Consider the following 9268-nt stretch of genomic DNA (forward strand, 5'->3'; position numbering starts at 1 on the left):
TCAGTTCAGTTCAGTTCAGTCGCTCAGTTGTGTCCGACTCTTTGCGATCCCATGAATCACAGCACGCCAGGCCTCCCTGTCTATCACCAACTCCCGGAGCTCACTCAAACACATGTCCATCGAGTCAGTGATGCCATCCAGCCATCTCATTCTCTGTCGTCCCCGTCTCCTCCCACCCCCAATCCCTCCTAGCATCAGAGTCTTTTCCAGTGAGTCAACTCGTCACATGAGGTGGCCAAAGTATTGCAGTTTCAGCTTTAGCATCAGTCCTTCCAAGGAACACCCAGGATTGATCTCCTTTAGAATGGACTGGTTGGATCTCCTTGCAGTCCAAGGGATTCTCAAGAGTCTTCGCCAGCACCACAGTTCAAAAAATTAACACATATTAAATGGATTTATTTATAATTATAGTAAATAAATGGAGAAAGAAATAGCAACCCACTCCAGTATTCTTACCTGGAGAATCCCATGGATGGCGGAGCCTAGTGGGCTACAGTCCACGGGGTCACAAAGAGTTGGACATGACTGAGCAACTTCACTCACTCATACTAAATAAAAACTCATTTGTTACCTTTGGAGAATACTAGAGAATGAACTCATTATTCTGAAATGTGGTCAAATGAAGAGTAAAGTAAATGCCTTTCCTAAATAAATCATACTGAAAGAGTAATTGAGGCATAATTTCTCAATTATAAGAGGTATAAATAAAATAGACAAAGTGATAGAATTAGAATATCACCATTTTACAACCCTTAGTAAAACCATGGACCTAGGCAATGCTTATCAATGACTGCCAACTAGAATTATATGCCTCCTGGTGGAAAAACACAGTACAAACACTACCTATGACGTATCCATGCCAAAAAATAGATTCTGAATCATATCAAGTCTTTAAATTTAACTACCAGCTTACAGGGAAAAAATGAGGGAGGCAGAAGAAAATGGTAAATGGCACAGGGTTGCAATTAACAGATTTTAGAATGTGAAAAATTCTACAGGAAACAAGCCATTTCTTCAATAAATAAATGCCAAGGAAAGAAATATTAAAGGAGACTGAAGCTTCCAACCTATCCATGAGAAAAACACCAAACTAACATTAAAAGAGGGGCATCCTACAAAATATCTAACCTGTACACTTCAAAACTGCCAAGATCATCAAACACAGAAAAGTCTTCAAAACTGTCACAGCCAAGAAGGGCCCAGGGATACAGAACAATTACATGTAATGTGGTATCTGGGATGCAATCCTGGCATGGATAAAGAGCAATAGGTAAAAACTAAGAAAATCCAAAGCAACTACGAACTGTAATGACAATTTATCAATATTGATTCATTAATTACAACAAATGTACTTTACTCATAAGATGTTAATAATAGTGAACACGGGGCAGGGTCCTTGACTCTATACTATGACTTCAATTTTCTATAAAACTAAAACTGGATAAGAAAGCTGTGGTACATACACATAATGAAGTATTACTCAGCCATTAAAAAGAATACATTTGAATCACTTCTGATGAGGTGGATGAAACTGGAGCCTATTATACAGAGCAAAGTAAGTCAGAAAGAAAAACACCAATACAGTATATTAACACATATATATGGAATTTAGAAAGATAGCAATGATGACCCTATATGCGAGACAGCAAAAGAGACACAGCTGTAAAGAACAGACTTTTGGACTCTGTGGGAGAAGACGAGGGTGGGATGATTTGAGAGAACAGCATTGAAACATGTATATTATCATATGTGACATAGATCGCCAGTCCAGGTTCGATGCATGAGACAGAGTTCTCAGGGCTGGTGCACAGGGATGACCCTGAGGGATGGGATGGGATTGGGAGGGAGGTTCAGGATGGGGAACACATGTATACCCATAGCTGATTCATGTGAATATATGGCAAAAACCACCACAATATTTTAAAGTAATTAGCCTCCAATTAAAATTAAAAATAAAAATAAATAAATAACATATTTATCATAGAAATAATATAATGTCTAAAATATCCTGGACACTATATTACTTCTGTGGTATGGAGACACACAGTTTGTTTAACCATTCACTCTTTACAGGTCATTTGAGTTGTCTCCAGTTTGGGATTGTTAAGAATAAAGTTGCTATAAACATTCTTGTACAAGTTTTAGTGTTAACTTGAGTCTCCATTTCTCTGAAATGAATGCCCACGAATGCAATTTCTGGGTCATAAAGTAATTACATGTTTCAGTTCAGTTCAGTCACTTAATCGTGTCCAACTATTTGCAACCCCATGTACTGCTGCATGCCAGGCCTCCCTGTCCATCACCAACTCCCGGAGTGTACCCAAACTCATGTCCATTGAGTCGGTGATGCCATCCAACCATCTCATCCTCTGTCGTCCCCTTCTCCTCCTGCCTTCAATCTTTCCCAGCATCAGGGTCTTTTCAAATGAGTCAGTTCTTCGCATCAGGTGGCCAAAGTATCGGACTTTTAGCTTCAACATCAATCCTTCCAATGAACACTCAGGACTGATCTCCTTTAGGATGAACTGGTTGGATCTCCAGCAGTCCAAGGGACTTTCAAAAGTCTTCTCCAACACCACAGTTCAAAAGCATCAATTCTTCAATGCTCAGCTTTCTTTATAGTCCAACTCTAACATCCATACACGACTACTGGAAAAACCATAGCCTTGACTAGACAGACCTTTGTTGACAAACTAATGTCTCTGCTTTTTAATATGCTGTCTGAGTTAGTCATAACTCTCCTTCCAAGTAGTAAGCGTCTTTTAATTTCTTAGCCAAGCCAAGAAATTACATGTTTAGTTTTATTAAAAAAAAAAACCCTGCCAAGCTATTTTCACAAATAATTTTTAGTATAAATAAAACATTGCATCAGTTCAGTTCAGTCTCTCAGTCATGTCCGACTCTCCACGACCCCATGAATCACAGCACGCCAGGCCTCCCTGTCCATCACCAACTCCCGGAGTTCACTCAAACTCATGTCCACAGAGTCGGTGATGCCATCCAGCCATCTCATTCTCTGTCATCCCCTTCTCCTCCAGTCCTCAACCTTTCCAAGCATCAGAGTCTTTTCCAGTGAGTCAACTCGTCACATGAGGTGGCCAAAGTATTGCAGTTTCAGCTTTAGCATCAGTCCTTCCAATGAACACCCAGGATTGATCTCCTTTAGAATGGACTGGTTGGATCTCCTTGCGGTACAAGGGACTCTCAAGAGTCTTCTCCAACACCACAGTTCAAAAGCATCAATTCTTCGGCGATCAGCTTTCTTCACAGTCCAACTCTCACATCCTTACATGACCACTGGAAAACCATAGCCTTGACTAGACGGACCTTTGTTGGCAAAGTAATGTCTCTGCTTTTTAATACGCTAAGTTGGTCATAACTTTCCTTCCAAGGAGTAAGTGTCTTTTAACTTCATGGCTGCAGTCAGCATCTGCAGTGATTTTGGAGCCCAAAAAATAAAGTCTGACACTGTTTCCACTGTTTTCCCATCTATTTCCCATGAAGTGATGGGACCAGATGCCATGATCTTTGTTTTCTGAATGTTGAGCTTCAAGCCAGCCTTTTCACTCTCCTCTTTCACTTTCATCAAGAGGCTTTTGAGATCCTCTTCACTTTCTGCCATAAGGGTAGTGTCATCTGCATATCTGAGGTTATTGATATTTCTCCCGGCAATCTTGATTCCAGCTTGTGCTTCTTCCAGCCCAGCGTTCCTCATGATGTACTCTGCGTATAAGTTAAATAAGCAAGGTGACAATATACAGCCTTGATGTACTCCTTTTCCTATTTGGAACCAGTCTGTTGTTCCGTGTACAGTTCTGACTGTTGCTTCCTGACCTGCATACAGGTTTCTCAAGAGGCAGGTCAGGTGGTCTGGTATTCCCATCTCTTTCAGAATTTTCCACAGTTTATTGTGATCCACACAGTCAAAGGCTTTGGCATAGTCAATGAAGCAGAAATACATTGCATGGAACCTACTTATTCTAAAAAAAAATTATTTATTGTTTATCTGAAGTTCAAATTTTATTGAACATCCTGTATTGCTATTTGCTAAGTCAGACATCTTTGGCCACCTCATGCGACGAGTTGACTCACTGGAAAAGACTCTGATGCTGGGAAAGGTTGGGGGCAGGAGGAGAAGGGGACGACGGAGAATGAGATGGCTGGATGGCATCGCCAACTCTGTGGACATGAGTTTGAGTGTACTCTGGGAGTTGGTGATGGACAGGGAGGCCTGGCGTGCTGTGATTCATGGGGTTGCGGAGAGTCGGGCATGACTGAGCAACTGAACTGAACTGAACTGAACTGAACTGAAGTCGGACATCCCTACTTCCAGGTGATATCAATGCTCCTAGTTTGAAAATTACATTTTCAGTAGTTGGGCTCTAATCTGGCTCTTTTTCATAATTGTGAAAGTTTTGAACATAAAATGGCTAAAAACAATATAATGAACTCTTCATACCCATATTCTAGAATTTTCAACTTTGTCTCTTTTACCTCATCCATTCCTTTATTTTCCCTGAACTATTTTGAAGCAAATCCTGGTCATTTTGTCATTTTACCCCCACAAATTTCAATGTGCTATTCTAAAAAATAGTAACATTTTCTGAAATAAATTCAATCCCAGAATCACAGCATTAACAACGCTCCTGTGTTCATTGAAAAACTGCCTTTTCCCCACCACACTTTCTTGCCTAAAGAAGGCATAGATTTATTGATCACATGAGTGTGTGTTTATTTCCTGTCTCTCTATCCCCTTCCATTGATCCATGTATCCTGTTTTGTGCCAGTATCATAAAGTCTACACTTGATCTTAGCCACAAGCCCGAGAAGCTCCAAATCATTGCAGATAGTGATAGCAGCCATGACAATAAAAGACACTTGCTCCTTGGAAGAAAAGCTATGACCAACCTAAACAACATATTAAAAGTATAAAAACATAGACATTACTTTGTCAACAAAGGTCTGTCTAGTCAAAGCTATGGTTTTTCCAATAGTCATGTATGGATTTGAGAGTTGGACCATAAAGAAAGCTGAGCACCAAAGAATTTATGTTTTTGAACTGTGGTATTGGGGAAGACTTGTGAGAGTCCCTTGGACTGCAAGGATATCAAACCAGTTAATCCTAAAGGAAATCAGTCCTCAATATTCAATGGAAGGACTGATGCTGAAGCTGAAGCTCCAACACTTTGGCCACCTGATGCAGAGAACTGACTCCTTGGAAAGGACCCTGACACTGGGAAAGAGTGAAGGCAGGAGGAGAAGGGGACGACAGAGGATGAGATGGTTGGATGGCATCACCAACTCAATGGACATGAGTTTGAGCAAACTGTGGGAGTTGGTGATGGACAGGGAAGCCTAACATGCTGCATTCCATGGGGTCACAAAGAGTCAGACACGACTGAGTGACTGAACTGAACCAACCATTATGTTTTGATTACTGTACTTTTGTAGTATAGTTTGAAATCAGGAAGTGTGAGACCTCCAGCTTGTTCTTCCTTCTCAAGATTGTTTTGAATATTCAAAATCTTTTATGTTTTCACACAAACTTCATAGTTATTTGATCTAATTCTGTGAAAAGTGCCATTGGTATTTTGATAGGGATTGCATTGAATCTGTGGGTTGCCTTGAGTAGCATGGTCATTTTAACAGTTAATTCTTTAGAGATACAGACGTGGACAATGAGCTTGTGGACACAGTGGGGGAAGGAAAGGGTGGGACGTGTTGAGAGCGTAGCATTGACATATATACACTACCATGTGTAAAATGATAGCTAGCAGGAAGCTGCTGTATAACACAAGGAGTCAGCTCTGTATTCTGTGACGACTTAGAGAGTTGGGATGGGGAGGAGAGGAGACAGGGAGGTTCAGGAAGGAGGGGATATATGTATATTTGTGGCTGATTCATGTTGTTGTACAGCAGAAATGAACACAACATTGTAAAGCAATTACCTTCCAATTTTTTTTTTTAATTTTCAAAGAGACAAAAAAAGAAAACAAAACAAAAACGCAACATTAATCCTTCTAATCCATGGGCACAATATATCTTTCCATTTGTTTGTGTCACCTTCGAATTCTCTCATCAGTCTTACAGTTTTCCATGTACAGGTCTTTGACCTCCTTAGGAAGGTTTAGTCCCCTGTTAATGAGCTGGGACAGAGACAGAGGAGTGGTTAGGTAGCTTGTTAGATTCAACCTGGGACCGAAGGCAGGCCCTCAGCAGTGAAAGCTCAGAGTTCTAACCACTGGACCGCCATGGAATTCCCTGCCCATTTTTAAACTTTCATTATTGAGTCCTAAGAGTTTCTTTACATATTCCAGATACAAGTCCTTTATCTGAATTGTTGTTGCTCGGTCTCTAAGTCGTGTCTGACTCTTTGTGACCCCATGGACTGAAGCACACCAGGCTCCTCTCTCCTCCATTATCTCCCAGAGTTTGCTTAAACTCATATCCATTGAGTCAGTGAGGCTATCTGATATGTGATGTGAAATATTTGCTCCCATTCTGTTGCGTGTCTTTTCACTTTCTCAAGGTACCATTTGGAACACAAAAGTTTTTAATTTTGATGAAGGTCAATGGGTTAGTATTTATTTTGTTACATGTACATTTGGTGTCACATGTAAAAACATCATTGTCTGACCCAAGATCTTAGGCACAGATAAGCAAGAAGTGGGCTGTGCAGCTTCCTGATATTGTTCTTAAACTTAGCTTCTGCCCACCACACTGTAGATTCCCCTTCTACCTAACCACTCTTTCTCTGACTCTGTTACCATTTCCTCTTCTTTCTCTCAAGTTCCAGCCTAATGCCCCAGACTACTTTCCACAAAAAGTGTGAGGTCAAGAAGGTGGCAAAAATGGAGAATTTAGCTCTTTCCACTCAGGTCTTCCTCAGTTTGCAAGAGAAGCTTGGTGTCTTCTTATTTTCCTTTCCCTTCTTGTGATCAAAATCTACTCCCCAATCCAAGTCAGCAACCCAGACAGTGCAAAAGCAGGAACTTTCCAAACTAGATTTCTTCTGCTTGAGGTCTCTACACCCACAGTTGTCTCCTCAACCAAGAAAAGTGATGGGAAAATGAAAATGACATACATAGAACCACGGGACAGAATCAAGGACAGGCAACTTATGAAAGAAGAACCATGAACAGCCATTAAACAGATGAAAATAATGTTAACCCTAGCACAAAATGCAATGTAAAACAACACTTCCCTGACAGTCCAATGGTTAGGACTCAGCACTTTCACTACCATGGCCCAAGTTCAATCCCTGGTCGGGGAACTAAGATTCTACAAGCTCTGTGACATGGCCAAAACAAACAAACAAATTGTTTTTCCTTGTTTTATTGACTTATAATTGATGTATAGTATTATATAAGTTGTAAGGAGATCCAACCAGTCCATTCTAAAGGAGATCAATCCTGGGTGTTCATTGGAAGGACTGATGCTAAAGCTGAAACTGCAATACTTTGGCCACCTCATGCGACGAGCTGACTCACTGGAAAAGACTCTGATGCTGGGAAAGGTTGGGGGCGGGAGGAGAAGGGGACAACAGAGAATGAGATGGCTGGATGGCATCACCGACTCTATGGACATGAGTTTGTGTGAACTCCGGGAGTTGGTGATGGACAGGGAGGCCTGGCGTGCTGTGATTCATGGGATCGCAGAGAGTCGGACATGACTGAGCAACTGAACTGAACTGATTATATAAGTTGGCTTCCCTAGTGGCTCAGAAGGTAAAGAATCTGCCTGCAATGCAGGAGACCCAGTTTCAGGGTCTACAATATAGTGATTCACAATTTTTAAATGTTATACTCCATTTATAGCTATTATAAAATATTACCTCTATTTCCTGTGTTGTACAATATATCCTTGTAGCTTATTTTATACATAATAATTTGTACAATGATATATTATTTGATCTATCAAGGTGGCATGGATTCTGACTCCCAGGGTTGGTGAAAGTGAGGACATATGCAGACATTACTGCCAAGAATATGAAGTCCTAGGATTTCCCTGGTAGCCTAGTGGTTAGGACTGCTGTGGCTTGGGTGGGTTCAATCCCTGATTGGGGAACTGAGATCCCACAAGCCATGTGGGGTATCCCCCCAAAAAAAATAAAGACAGTATAAAGTCCTGTACTGCTTTCTGAAGAATGACCCTTAAGTACAAAAAAATTTAAAAATAAGTCTACTTATATGTATAGGTAGATATATATAAGTGGAATATAAGCAATCTAGAACTTACTAATATTGTTTTGTTTTCACTGAAGCTTTTTATGGCTATTTTCTATTTACAATCAGACAGAAAAAGATCCCCTTTAAAATCTAAGTTCAAAATGGGGAAAGATTTTTAAAATATACAAAAGAAATAAAAGTCCTGGTGGTGTACATCTATCATGTGCGTAGTCATGAAAGGCTAGTTTTAGAAAGATGTGACTAGTGCTGGACACTATTTAACTTCAGTGAGTCTTTAAAATATGTCATATTGAAAAAGGAAGGGGACTTACAACTAAATATATGTCCTAATTCTTCTCAAAGCCAAAAAAATATTTTTTAAGTCGATCCTTTGACGCTTCAACTCAGTAGTTTCTCTTCTAGGAATTTAGCCTTAGAAAATATTTAGACAACCATTCAAAGACATATGTTCAAGAATGTGTATTACAGCATGGTTTCTCGTAGTTTTAAAGATTGAGAGCCACATAAATGCCCTAAAATAGGAAACTGGTTTCAGTGAACCAGGGTTCCCAAACAGCGGAACACTAGGCAACCATTAAGAATGATGCTGGCTCATGAGTCTCCTGGTGTGATGCAATGAGGACACACCATCACTTCTGTGGGATTCCTGGTCAAAAATGCATAAACTGCAGAAATACTAGACAGACCAAAACTTAGGAACAGTCTGCAGAATAACTGATCTGTGCTCTTCAAAAGCATCACTATAATAAAAGACAAAGTCTAAGGAACTGTACTGTTAGTGTTAGTTTTGCTGCATGACTCAGTCGTGTCCCACTCTGCGACCCCATGGACTGATGTCCACCAGGCTGCTCTGTCCATGGGATTTCCCAGGCAAGAATACTGGAGTGGGTTGCCATTTCCTTCTCCAGGGGATCTTCCCAACCCAGTGAATTTACACACAAAACAGAAATAGGTCCACAGACATAGAAAACATATTTATAGTTTCCAAAGGGGAAAGTGGGGAGGGATTAATTAGGAGTTTGGGATTAACACATACACACGACTAAATATAAAACAGATAACCAACAGGACCTATTGTA

This window comes from Moschus berezovskii, chromosome 23 (genome assembly GCF_049115385.1).
Source record: "Moschus berezovskii isolate FMDL1 chromosome 23, NW_MosBer_1.0, whole genome shotgun sequence".
Classification (NCBI taxonomy): Eukaryota; Metazoa; Chordata; class Mammalia; order Artiodactyla; family Moschidae; genus Moschus; species Moschus berezovskii.